The 13,711-nt window shown below is 44.6% G+C and overlaps 1 long non-coding RNA gene across 1 annotated transcript in view; it reads right to left on the bottom strand.

The window, feature by feature from the left end:
* Positions 1-13,435, bottom strand: part of LOC136336196 (uncharacterized) — a 35,659-nt gene extending 22,224 nt beyond the window's left edge. Inside the window, exon 1 of the long non-coding RNA XR_010731392.1 lies at positions 13,289-13,435. This is a non-coding gene — a long non-coding RNA (uncharacterized lncRNA). The remainder of the gene's footprint in view (positions 1-13,288) is intronic.
* Positions 13,436-13,711: the final 276 nt, after the last annotated feature.

The raw sequence follows: 13,711 nt of genomic DNA, 5'->3' as shown, positions 1-13,711 counted from the left end.
GCTTTTTGCTCAAACCAGGTGAGCCCGCGCTCAAGCTGGCGACCTCAGGGTCTCGAACATAAGTCCTCCGCATCCCAGTCCAACGCTCTATCCACTGCGCCACCACCTGGTCAGGCTAATTCCTTTAACTTCTTTCCCTCCTCTTACATCAAGCAATTTGAACTGCTTCCTCATCTCTGTTCCTGTAGTGCATTATAGATTCTTCTATGCATGGAACATCACATTGCATTTTAATATCTCTTTAGACTGTGCCTCCGTAAAGGGAGTTTTGTCTTCTGTTACTGTTCTGTGGCATCAACTAGGTGCTTAATAACTTGAATTAGAATAATGTAGGATGGAATTGAGCTCAGAAATTTACTTCATTGCCAAGGCAAATGCTGGTCTGAGTGTTCTCAGGATAATTTTATTAATTTGCTTTTTGGGTTTCTTTAATATTTTATTTGTTTTAATTGTGTCATTTATTTTGTTCAGTACACAACAGGAAACCCAAAACACTCACTCATGCTAAGCTCCATATCACCATATTAAATTTTTTTTTTTTTACAGAGACAGAGAGTGAGTCAGAGAGGGATAGATAGGAATGGAGAGAGATGAGAATCATCAATCATTAGTTTTTCATTGCGCATTGCAACACCTTAGTTGTTCATTGATTGCTTTCTCATATGTGCCTTGACCGCGGGCCTTCAGCAGACCGAGTAACCCCTTGCTCGAGCCAGCGACCTTGGGTTCAAGCTGGTGGGCTTTTGCTCAAACCAGATGAGCCCGCGCTCAAGCTGGCAACCTCGGGATCTCGAACATGGGTCCTCTGCATCCCAGTCCAGTGCTCTATCCACTGCGCCACTGCCTGGTCAGGCACCATACTAAAATTTAATGACACTTTTGGGCTCTCCCAGAAATGCAATCTGCAGTCAATCAGGAATCATCTAATCAGCACTAGTGAGAGGTCATCAGCCTGATAGGCCCCTGCCACCCCTTTAAGGAAAGTCACCTTCCCACAACCAATCTACATTTTGCTAATGTAACGTTTTCTTCCCACTTCCTTCTGCTTATGAAGGTCATTTTGTATATCTTCTCAGAACTCCTTCCTACCTGCCAGATGGGATGCTACCTGATTCGTGACTTGTTAAATAAAGCTAATTAGATTTTTTAAATATACTCAGTTGAATTTTTTTAAATCAGTTTTTAAACATTAAGACTTCTACTCATTGGCCAATTGAAAGCCAATGGCTCATTTGGTTAGTGTCATCCCTATACACCAAGGTTGTGGATTCCATCCCTAAGTCACAGCTCATACAAGAATCAACCAATGAATACATAAAAAAGTGGAACGACATTGGCTCAGCGGTAGAGCGTCGGCCTAGTGTGCGGAGGACCCGGGTTCGATTCCCGGCCAGGGCACATAGGAGAAGCGCCCATTTGCTTCTCCACCCCTCCGCCGCGCCTTCCTCTCTGTCTCTCTCTTCCCCTCCCGCAGCCAAGGCTCCATTGGAGCAAAGATGGCCCGGGCGCTGGGGATGGCTCTGTGGCCTCTGCCCCAGGCGCTAGAGTGGCTCTGGTCGCAACATGGCGACACCCAGGAGGGTCGCAACATGGCGACGCCCAGGATGGGCAGAGCATCGCCCCCTGGTGGGCAGAGCGTCGCCCCTGGTGGGCGTGCCGGGTGGATCCCGGTCGGGCGCATGCGGGAGTCTGTCTGACTGTCTCTCCCTGTTTCCAGCTTCAGAAAAATGCAAAAAAAAAAAAAAAAAGTGGAACGACAAATCGATGTTTCTGTCCTTTCCTGTCTCTCTCTACACAGTAAATAAAAATTTTAAGACTCTGGCCAGGTAGCTCAGTTGATTAAAGTGTTATCCCAACAAGCCTGGGTTGCATGTTAAATGCCCAGTCAGGGCACATACAAGAAACAACCAATGATGGTATGAATAAGTGGAACAAGTTGATGTTTCTCCTCCCTCTCCCTCTCCCTATTCTTCTATCAATTGATTGATATTCTTCTATCAATAAAAATTTTTTAAGTTGCTATATGAATGTTGCCTGACCAGGCGGTGATGCAGTGAATAGATCGTCAGGGATGCAGAGGACCCAGGTTTGAAACTTCGAGAGCGCAGGCTCATCTGGTTTGAGCAAGGCTCACCAGCTTGAGCCTAAGGTCACTGGCTTGACCAAAGGATCACTTGCTCTACTGAAGCCCCCTGTCAAGGCACATATGAGAAAGCAGCCAATGAACAACTAAGGTGCCACAACAAAGAATTGATGCTTCTCATCTCTCCCTTCCTGTCTGACTGTCCCTATCTGTCCCTCTCTCTGTCTCTGTCAAAAAAAAAAAAAAAAAGTTGCTATATGAATGTCAGCTGTTACAAAAAATTACGTCCAGTGTCATGGAATGAGGAACTTTGAGTTAGTCTCTATCCTATAACCATTTGTGTTTTTTTAAATGAGAGGAAAGGAGAAAGACAGGACTCTGGCAGGAACCCCAACCGGGATCCTTCTGGCAACTCCTGTCTGGAACCAACGCTCAAACCAATTGAGTCACTGGCTGTGGGAGAGGAAAAGAGAGAGAAAGGGGAGGGAGAGGGGAAGAGAATCAGATGGTCACTTCTCATGTGTGCTCTGGGAATGGAACCCCAGGACATCTGCATGCTGGGCCCATGCTCTATCCACTGAGCAAACCGGCCAGGGCTTATAGGCTTTTTAAAAATGTCCTGTAGGGCCTGACCAGGCGGTGGCGCAGTGGATAGAGCGTCGGACTGGGATGCAGAGGACCCAGGTTTGAGACCCCGAGGTCGCCAGCTTGAGCATGGGCTCATCTGGTTTGAGCAAAAATTCCACCAGCTTGAGCCCAAGGTCACTGGCTCCAGCAAGGGGTTACTCGGTCTGCTGAAGGCCCGCGGTCAAGGCACATATGAGAAAGCAATCAATGAACAACTAAGGTGTTGCAACGCGCAATGAAAAACTAATGATTGATGCTTCTCATCTCTCTCCATTCCTGTCTGTCTGTCCCTGTCTATCCCTCTCTCTGACTCACTCGCTGTCTCTATAAAAAATAAATTTAAAAAAATTTTTAAAAAAATGCTTAAAAATGTCCTGTAGGGCCTGACCAGGTGGTGGTGCAGTGGATAGTGCGTCAGACTGGGATGTGGAGGACCCAGGTTCGAAACCCCAAGGTCGCCTGTTTGAGCGCCAGGTTATCAGGCTTGAGCAAGGCACACCAGTTTGAACGAGGGGTCACTGGCTTGAGTGTGGGATCATAGATTTGACCACATGGTCGCTGACTTTAGCCCAAGGTCGCTGGCTTGAGCATGGGGTCACTTGCTCTGCTGTAGCTTCTTGGTCAAGGCACATATGAGAAAGCAATCACTGAACAACTAAGATGCTACAACGAAGAATTGATGCTTCTTATCTCCGTTCCTGTCTGTCTGACTCTGTCTCTGTCAAAAATAAATTAATTAATAAAAATAAAAATGTAACTGATTTTGACGAGAAAATTCCCCCTTATGCCATCATAAAGAATTCTGTCTTTTTATTATATTAGTTTGTATTACTAGAAAAGGAATTCAACCCTCAAGCTGATAAACTATGATAATGTTAATTCAGAATTGACAATATATTAAATTCTATGCTAATGCCTACCAGGCAGTGGCACAGTGGATAGATCATTGGCCTTGGGACATTGAAGACCCAGGTTCAAAACCCCAAAGTCTCTGCCTTGAGCCAAAGGTCACTGACGAGCAAGGGGTCACTGCCTCGGCTGGAGCCCCTGGAGCCCTGTGGTCAAGGCACGGATGAGAAGCAACCAATGAACAACTAAGGTGCTACAACTATGAGTTGCTGCTTCTCATCTCCCTTCCTGCCCCTGTCTCTCTCTCTTACACACACACACACAGCAAAAAAAAACAAAAAAACCTGAAGTTAAAATGTTGAATAGTTTCTGGGCAATTTAATGACTGCATTTCCTTAAATTACAGCAGTGGTTCTCAAACTTTTTGAAGTCGGGCTGCATTTAAAATCCTACAAATAGGCCCTGGCCGGTTGGCTCAGCGGTAGAGCGTTGGCCTGGTGTGCAGGAGTCCCGGGTTCAATTCCTGGCCAGGGCACACAGGAGAAGTGCCAATCTGCTTCTCCACCGCTCCTCCTCTCCTTCCTCTCTGTCTCTCTCTTCCCCTCCCGCAGCCAAGGCTCCATTGGAACAAAGATGGCCCGGGTGCTGGGGATGGCTCCTTGGCCTCTGCCTCAGGCGCTAGACTAGCTCTGGTCACAACAGAGCGACGCCCCGGGTGGGCAGAGCATCGCCCCCTGGTGGGCGTCCCGGGTGGATCCCGGTCGGGTGCATGCGGGAGTCTGACTGCCTCCCCATTTCCAGCTTTGGAAAAATGAAAAAAATAAAAAATAAAATAAAATAAAATCCTACAAATAAGTGTAGGCGCACTATATACAAATTTCTGAGAAATATAATAATTAAGTCAAATATTAAAGAAAAAAATATAAAGCCCAAGCATGCTTTTATAGTAATTAAATGGAATAAATATGACATTTATTCTGACATTAAAAAACATTTTATGTTACATTTTTTGAGTTATGCTTTTTAGAATTCATAAAAAAGGGGTTAATGAAAAAATGACAAAAAAGTTATCTTTTTATATATATACATTCTTAGTAAGATTAAGTAAATTCGGCAGGTCCCAGCACGAATGTGTCAAGCTTTTTCATTCTTGTGTTTATAAGAAACATGAGCCTGATGTGTCCTAGCAATTTCTTCAATGTTTGGGCATATATTTGAAAGGCAAACTCTCATTTCCTCATCAATACATTGAAGAATTCTTCTCCTTTTACTCTTAATTGTGTTGAGAATAGAAAATCCTAATTCACATAAATAGGATGTTGAAAATTGTAGTAAAATGTTCAAAACTTTTTAAAATATTGCCACATATTCTTTTATAGAAATCCAAAAGGCTTCAAGAGACAAATCCTTATGTTTAATCATCAATCCAAAACCCCCACCATACATATCATCTTAACTTTACACCAAACAAAGGATAGAAGAAACTTGCCTCCAGTCTTTCCGGGAACATGGGGGTAGTGTAAACAATCCAGCACCACAGCTTAACAGCCTTTTGCAACCTAATCAGGCAAGTGAGGTGGGGGGTTGGGCAGACTGTCAGTTTACGGCCAATTTCCCACACCTCTGTCCCCCCAAAATCTAAACTCAAAAAACCATGTTGGTTTTTTGGTCCCCAACAGGCACATATTTCTCTAGAATAACATAGGGCACGCCTGGAAATCTAGGGCGCACCAGTGCACCCTGGCGCACACTTTGAGAACCATTGCATTAAGGCAACAGCCCTAAAGCTTCAATAGCCTGCCCTTGTTTTTCCCAAGTCCCTTAACATATCATGTATAATTGTAAGGTTAAAGGAATGACATATATTGCATTTTCTCCATCTATTGAATGCACTTTGCTCTTTACAAATAACTTCTTAACCCTTGCAAGACCTCAATTTACTGAGAGAAATTTATCTTCATATTTTCTAACAATATAGTCATTCAACTGCCAGCCAACTGACAGTGATCAGTTGTCCATTCAACTGCCAGATAATGAGTTGTGCCCAGTCTGCTTTTGTATACCTGTCTGATTAACTAATGTCTGGGCTTTTAGCTTTGGGGAAATGGGATATTGTGTTGTGACAGAAAGCTGGAATATATCCAGTATAGACCACAAATACAATGTGAGTTTCTGTCCTTTCAAAGGAGCTAGCTTCCTTTAATTGTATTTCTATTTGTTTAGGACACTATTAGGAGCATTAAAAAATGATGATTTCACAAAATCAACTCATAGTTGCTTCTCATCTGTACCTTGACCAGGCAAGACCTGGGTTTTGAACCAGCAACCCCAGCATTCCAGGTCAATGTTTTATCCACTGCACCACTACACGTCAGACAGCAAGAGGATTTTTGTTAGAGCTATTATTGTAGGTAGTGCAAGTAGTCTCAGAATGAAAACTTGCATGTATAAGCAAACTGAGGCTCTCTGCTGAACATGAGGCCTTTAAACCCAGTGTTTCTCTGTTGGTTACTTATTTCTGATCTTCACTAAAAAACCTTTGGGACTTGTATGTTTAACCAAATGTGAGCTACTCCCTGAATTGAGGGTGACTAGTGTTTCCTTACCCTTTCCTTTCCAGTAGTGTCAAGGACTAGAAACCCATCATTAGGCCTCTTTTTACGCACAGAAGCTTACTAAAACTTTTTCTAAATTATGTACAGGCATTTGTTTCAGAGTCAACAGACCTACCGAGTTATTATCAAGTGAGAAGCAATGGAGCAGGCCACTTCCTGTTCTCCAGTCAGCTGTATTGTTACTCGGCTATTTGATACATTTTTATTGTAGATGCTTTTTTTTATTATTAATGTTACCGTTCTGATTTCTCAATGTTGTATCAAAAAGTTTGTGAAGTTTTCTTCTCTATGAAGGCAATGTTTCCTTAGTTTCTTTATTTATTTTAGAGAAAGAGGAACATCTATTTGTTGTTCCACCTATTTATGCATTCATTGGTTGGTTATTCTATATATATATAGATTTTTTTTTTTTAGTGAAGGAGGGAGAGAAAGGGAACAGACAGGGACAGACAGGAAGGGAGAGAGATGAGAAGCATCAACTCACAGTTGTGGCACTTGAGTTGTTCATTGATTGCTTCTCATATGTGCCTTGACCAGGGACCTCCAGCTGAGCCATGACCCCTTGCACAAGCCAGTGACCTTGGGCTTCAAGCCAGCAACCTTTGGGCTCAAGCCAGCGACCATGGGGTCATGTCTATTGATCCCACGCTCAAGCCAGCAACCTCAAGGTTTCAAACCTGGATCCTCAACAGTCCAGGTCAATGCTCCATCCATTGTGCCACTGGTTGATTCTTGTATGTGCCTTGACCAGAGATCAAACCTGCAACCTTGGAGCAACAAAATGATGCTCTAACCAACTGAGGCACCGTGCCATGGTTACTTTTTTTTTTTTTTTTTTTGCATTTTTCTGAAGCTGGAAACAGGGAGAGACAGTCAGACAGACTCCCGCATGCGCCCGACCGGGATCCACCCGGCACGCCCACCAGGGGCGATGCTCTGCCCACCAGGGGGCGATGCTCTGCCCATCCTGGGTGTCGCCATGTTGCGACCAGAGCCACTCTAGCGCCTGGGGCAGAGGCCACAGAGCCATCCCCAGCGCCCGGGCCATCTTTGCTCCAATGGAGCCTTGGCTGCGGGAGGGGAAGAAAGAGACAGAGAGGGAAAGCGCGGCGGAGGGGTGGAGAAGCAAATGGGCGCTTCTCCCATGTGCCCTGGCCGGGAATCGAACCCGGGTCCTCCGCACGCTAGGCCGACGCTCTACCGCTGAGCCAACCGGCCAGGGCTCCATGGTTACATTTTAAACATACTGTAGTACTGGAACTTCCAGAAGTCAGCCTAGAACCTATACCTGGGCAAACACATGTCTAAACCATTTAGACCAGTTTATCTCATTTAAAAAGAGTATAGGCCCTGGCCAATTGGCTTAGCAGTAGAGCATCGGCCCGGTGTGAAAGTCCTGGGTTTGATTCCCTAGCCAGGGCACACAGGAGAAATGCCCATCTGCTTCTCTACCCTTCCCCCTCTTCTTCTCTATCTCCCCCCCCCCCCCCAGCAGCCAAGGCTCCATGAGAACAAAGTTGGCCTGGGCTCTGAGGATGGCTGCATGGCCTCTGCCTCAGGTGCTAGAATGATTCCAGCTGCAATGGAGCAAAGGCCCAGATGGGCAGAGCATCGCTCCCCAGTGGGCATATCGGGTGGATCCCGGTCGGGCGCATGCGGGAGTCTGACTGCCTCCCCACTTCTAACTTTGGAAAAATATAAAAAATAAATAAAGTGTAAGTTTCCATACCCTTCTCAAAAACCTTTCTAGCATATCTCTTTAGGGGCTTTCATAATTGTCTTTTCTGTGCCTAGTAAAGTGCCTATTTGTCAATGGTTTCTATTTCTTTTTTCTTTTTTTTCCAAGTGAGAGGAGAAGAGATATAGAGACAGACTCCACAAGCACCCCGACCGAGATCCACCAGGCAACCTTCATCTGGGGCCAATGCTCTGCCCAACTGGGGTCATGCTTACAACTGAGCTATTTTTAGCACCTGAGGGGTGGCTCCACAGAGCCATTCTCAGTGCCCAGGGCCAATGTGCTCAAACCAGTTGAGCCATGGCTGCAGGAAGAAAAGAGAGAGAAAGAGAGAGAAGGGGAAGGTGGAGGGATAAAAAGCAGATGTTCACATCTCCTGTGTGCCCTGATGGGGAATCAAACCCAGAATATCCACAGGACAGGCAGATGATTTACCACTGAGCCAAACAGCCAGGGCCCTGTCAATGGTTTCTTAGGTATGACATTTAAAGCACAAGCGACAAAAGAAAAAGTAGGTAAAGTGAACTTCATTAAAATAAAAAACTTTGGGCCTGACCAGGTGGTGGTGCAGTGGATAGAGCACCGAACTGGGATGCGGAGGACCCAGGTTTGAGACCCTGAGGTCGCCAGCTTGAGCGCAGGCTCATCTGGTTTGAGCGGGGCTCACCAGCTTGGACCCAAGGTCGCTGGCTCAAGCAAGGGGTTACTCGGTCTGCTGTAGCCCCACGGTCAAGGCACATATGAGAAAGCAATCAATGAACAACAAAGGTGTCACAACAAAAAACTAATGATTGATGCTACTCATCTCTCTCCGTTCCTTTCTGTCTGTCCCTATTTATCCCTCTCTCTGACTCTCTCTCTGTCTCTGTAAAAAAAAAAAAAAAAAAAATCAAAACCTTTGGCTCTTCAAAGGACACCATCAAGAAAGCCCTGGGCCTGGCCTGACCTGTAGTGGCTCAGTGCATAAAGTGTTGACCTGGAATGCTGAGATCACCAGTTTGAAACCTTGGGTTTGCCTGGTCTAGGCACCTACAAGAAGCAATTACTATGAGTTGATCCTTCCTGCTTCTCCCCCTCTTTCTCTCTCCTCTCTTTAAAAATCAATATATTTTTAAAAAAATTAAAAAGCCCTGGCCAGTTAGCTCAGTCAGAGCATGGTCCTGAAATACCAAAGTTGTGGGTTCAGTTCCCCTGCCAGGATACATACAGAAGGAAAGAAGAAAGCGAGCAATGAGTGCTTTTCTCTATCTCTCTCTCTCCCTTTCTTTCTCTCCCTGTCTCTCTAACATCAATCAATTTTAAAAGTGAAAAGACAAAATAATAAATTTAATAAAAGAGGTGAAAAGACAACCCATAGAATGGGAGGCGAAGTTTTGCAAATCATATCTAATAAGAATCTAGTATCCCAAATATATAACAAGCTTCTACAATTCAACAATAACAAGACAACTCAATTTAAAAACGAATAAAAGAGACCTGGCCAGTGGTGGGACAGTGGATAGAGAGAACATCAACCTGGAACACTGAAGTCACTGGGTCGAAACCCTGGTCTTGCCCAGTTAAGATGCTTACAAGCAATCAGTGAACAACTAAAGTGAAACAACTATGAGTTGATACTTCTCACTCCTCCTCACTTTGTAAAATCAATAAATAAAATCCTTTTTAAATAATGAACAAAGGAGGCCCTGGCTGGGTAGCTCAGTTTGTTACAGCATCATCCCAATGCACAAAGGTTGAGGGTTCAATCCCCAGTCAGGAACATATCCATGTTTCTGTCTCCCTTTCTCTCTCTATCTCTAAAGTAAATACATTAAAAAAAATAATAATCTAGTTCAGATTTTAACGGTTACCAGATAGGAAGGGGATTGGGAGGATGGATGAAAAAGGTGAAGAGATTTAGAAGTACAAATTGGTAATTACAGAATAGTCATGGGATGAAAAGTATAGCATAAGGAATCTGGTTAATAATATTGTAGTAACTATTGGTGTCAGATATTGTAATAACTATAGTGTCAGATGGATATTGGATTTATTGGGGTGATCACTTTGTAAGTTATATAAATGTCTAATCACAGGGTTGTACATTGGAAACTAACATAATATTGTATGTCAACTGAAATTTAAAATAAAAATGTTAAAAAAAATCTGGTTCAGGATGTCTGGAGTAACATTTAATAATTAGCATTTTTAATATTTATTTTAGATTTTTATTTATTGATTTTAGAGAGAGGAGAGAGAAATAAAGGTGGGGGGACAGAGGGGAAATGTCAGCTCATAGTTGCTTATTGTGTATGTGCCTTGACGGGGCAAGTGCAGGGTTTCAAACCAGCAACCTCAGCATTCCCGGTCACCACTTTATCTGTTGTGCCACCACAGGCCAGGCAATTTTTTTTTTCTTTTTCTGAAGTTGGAAACGGGGAGGCAGTCAGACAGACTCCCGCACGTGTCAGACAGGGATCCACCCGGCACGCCCACCAGGGGGCGATGCTCTGCCCATCTAGGGCATCGCTCTGCCGCAACCAGAGCTATTCCAGCGCCTGGGGCAGAGGCCACAGAGCCATCCCCAGCGCCCGGGCAAACCTTGCTCCAATGGAGCCTTGGCTGTGGGAGGGGAAGAGAGAGACAGAGAGGAAGGAGAGGGGGAGGGGCGGAGAAGCATATGGGCACCTCTCCTGTATGCCCTGGCCGGGAATCGAACCCAGGACTCCCGCACACCAGGTCGATGCTCCACCACTGAGCCAACCGGCCAGGGCCCAGGCAGTTTTTTATGTATGACTTGAGAGAGAGAAAGAAACATCATCTGTTGTTCTTCTCATTTATGCATTCATTGGTTGATTCTTGTATGTGCCCTGACCGGGGACTGAACCTTGGTGTATCTGGATGATGCTCTAATCAACTAAAGTACCTGGCCAGGGCTAATTTCCTTTTTCTTTTTCTTTTCTTTTTTTTTTTTTTTTTGTGACAGAGACAGAGACAGACCAAGAGAGGGACAGATAGAGACAGACAGACAGGAAGGGAGAGAGATGAGAAGCGTCAATTCTTTGTTGCAGCACCTTAGTTGTTCATTGATTGCTTTCTCATGTGTGCCTTGACCGAGGGGCTACAGCAGATCAAGTAACCCCTTGCTCAAGGCAGTGACCTTGGGCTTAAGCTGGTGAGCCTTGCTCAAACTAGATGAGCCCGTGCTCAAGCCAGCGACTTCAGAATTTCAAACCTCCGTCTTCTGCGTCCCAGTCCAATGCTCTATCTACTGCACCACCGCCTAGTCAGAATAATTTGCATTTTTAATCAGCACTTTTTTCTCATCCTCCTTGCTTCATTTTTAATTTTTTTTAATTTATTGATTTATTTTAGAGAGAGAAACATCAATTTGTTCCATTTATTGGTTGATTCTTGCACATGCCATGACCAGGGATTAAACCTGCAACCCTGGAGTATCGGACTGATGGCTGTAAAGGTTAACCAACTGAGCTACCCAGCCAGGGTCCCCCTTGCTTCTGTGGGTGGTCAAAGTGCATTCTTTGAGAAGCACTATTCTAAGGTCAGCTGCCAGTCTAAGGCAGAACAGCTGTGAGAACATGACCACTGCCCTCAGTAAGTTTGCTGATTAACAATATAGGAGGTATTTGCAAAGCAGGTCAGCTCAGCCTCTATCCACCTACATTTTTAGGGATTAGTCAGAAGAACAGGTAGCTCTGTCTCTGGTCACCATCAGGAAAAGGTGTGGTGGAATAGAAAAGTAGGTACCTGGCTCCCATTTTTGAAAGTAACGCCCATCTTAATGAGTGTCAAAATACCTTAGTCACTGATATTCTGTTTATGCTGCTCCCTTTCCATATACCATTTCCTTGGGCTCCGTCCCAGATAAAATAAATCAAGTGCCAAGCACTACCCCACAAGTAAGTTGGTGAAGAAGGCCACAGTGAATAATGTTCCTAGACCCTTGCTTCCATTTCTCCAGTCTTAATCCTCAGCTAGTCTCTGTTTTCTTGTCTGGATAACTCCAGTGTCTCTTACAGTTTAGACTATAGCATTGAATGGAATACAGCAGTATTTACATTATTGGTCATAAAGATCTAGCTATAACATACTAATGGTACCTAGTAATTTATGCTACTTTATTAAAAAATATCCAGAGAAGCCTGACCAGGCGGTGGTGCAGTGGATAGAGCATCGGACTGGAATGTGGAAAACCCAGGTTCAAGAGCCCGAGGTCGCCAGCTTGAGTGTGGGCTCATCTGGTTTGAGCAAGGCTCACCAGCTTGGACCCAAGGTCGCTGGCTTGAGCAAGGGGTCACTTGGTCTGCTGTAGCCCCCCAGTCAAGGCACATATGAGAAAGCAATCAATGAACAACTTTAAGGAGTTGCAATGAAGAATTGATATTTTTCATCTCTCCCTTCCTGTCTGTCTGTCCCTATCTGTCCCTCTTTCTGACTCTCCCTGTCTCTGCCACAAAAAAAAAGAAAACCTTTCCAAGGATTAAAATATATATATATATATATATATATATATCTAGAGGAGCCCTGGCCAGACAGCTCGGTTGGTTAGAGCTTCCTCCTGATGTGCAGAGGATGCGGGTTTGATCCCTGGTCAGGGCACATACAGGAACAGATCGATGTTCCTGTCTCTCTCGCTCTCTAAAAAAAAAGTCAATGAACTAATTTTTTTTTACAAATCCAGGGTAGAAAATTGGCAAGGGGAACAGGACAGCTCTCAGCCCTAAAAGGACAAACAGTACTGCTGAGAATTATGTTCTTTTGAAGTTCTTGGAAAACATATAACCATGAATGTCAAGTGATATAAAGTTTCAACACATGGTCTTTACTGTGTGTGTGTGTGTGTGTGTGTGTGTGTGTGTCCATGGTTACCTTTCTTCCTTTGTCAGAAGAATAATGATACTTTTCTCTCTACCATACCCTTTTTCTGAGGACATGGAAATGGAAATAATACATCCTTCTGTTCAGAGTTTACACCCATATTGTATGTCTCTGTGTCCCCTGCTGTAGTGTTTGCTCAGCCAACCTGTACACATAGGTCTCTTCATCTTTGCACATCCTGTTTTCTTAACCACTTCAATTATTGCTCACTAAGCCTCCCTCTCTCATTCACACTGTTCTGTTCAGAGTCTAGAAGTAGAGACCTGATTTCACCATTGATTTGTCAAGACCTTCAGTGAGATCATTGCTAAGTAGGAATGATCATATCTGTGAAAAGCACTTCCTTTGAACTCAAAAAACAGCCCCAACAGAAACTTAGATGCCTATTACATGCAGTGCACTGTGGGGACGTGAGGAAATGCCAGCAGAGAAAGAGCACGAGACTCAACCACCATGGGTCTGCATTCTCATTCTAGACTTGCCACTGACTAATGTTACCTTCAGCAAGTCCGTCTCCTGGACCTCGGTTTCTTCTCTGCAAAGCAGCTGAGCAGGGTGTGACTCGCTGTCCCAGGGTGCCTGGGATCCCCACCTCAGCACTGAAAGTTCTAACCTTCTTAGTACCAGGTAAGCCAGCGTGGTTAGTTCCCCTCTTGGACAGGCTGTCTGAAATCTTTTCTGGTTCTGACTCTTCTGGGTCTAAGCCTCATCTGCTTTTCTCATGGTATGTTGTTTATGCCCTTTGAAGAGTGGGGACTGAGTCACAGAAAGGCGGGGTGGTGGCGGTACAGCAGAAAATTTGGAAAGCTTCCTGCCTCCTGACCCGTGATTCATGGGATGCTGCGGGCCATCATTCCTAACATCTCGGCCTGAGAGATCAGCTGAGAATGGTACACTCAGGCAAGAAACATTCTTGGGTTT

Source organism: Saccopteryx bilineata, chromosome 4, assembly GCF_036850765.1.
Source record: "Saccopteryx bilineata isolate mSacBil1 chromosome 4, mSacBil1_pri_phased_curated, whole genome shotgun sequence".
NCBI lineage: Eukaryota > Metazoa > Chordata > Mammalia > Chiroptera > Emballonuridae > Saccopteryx > Saccopteryx bilineata.
The sequence above is the reverse complement of the archived record's forward strand: the minus strand, read 5'-3'. Positions and strand labels throughout refer to the sequence as shown.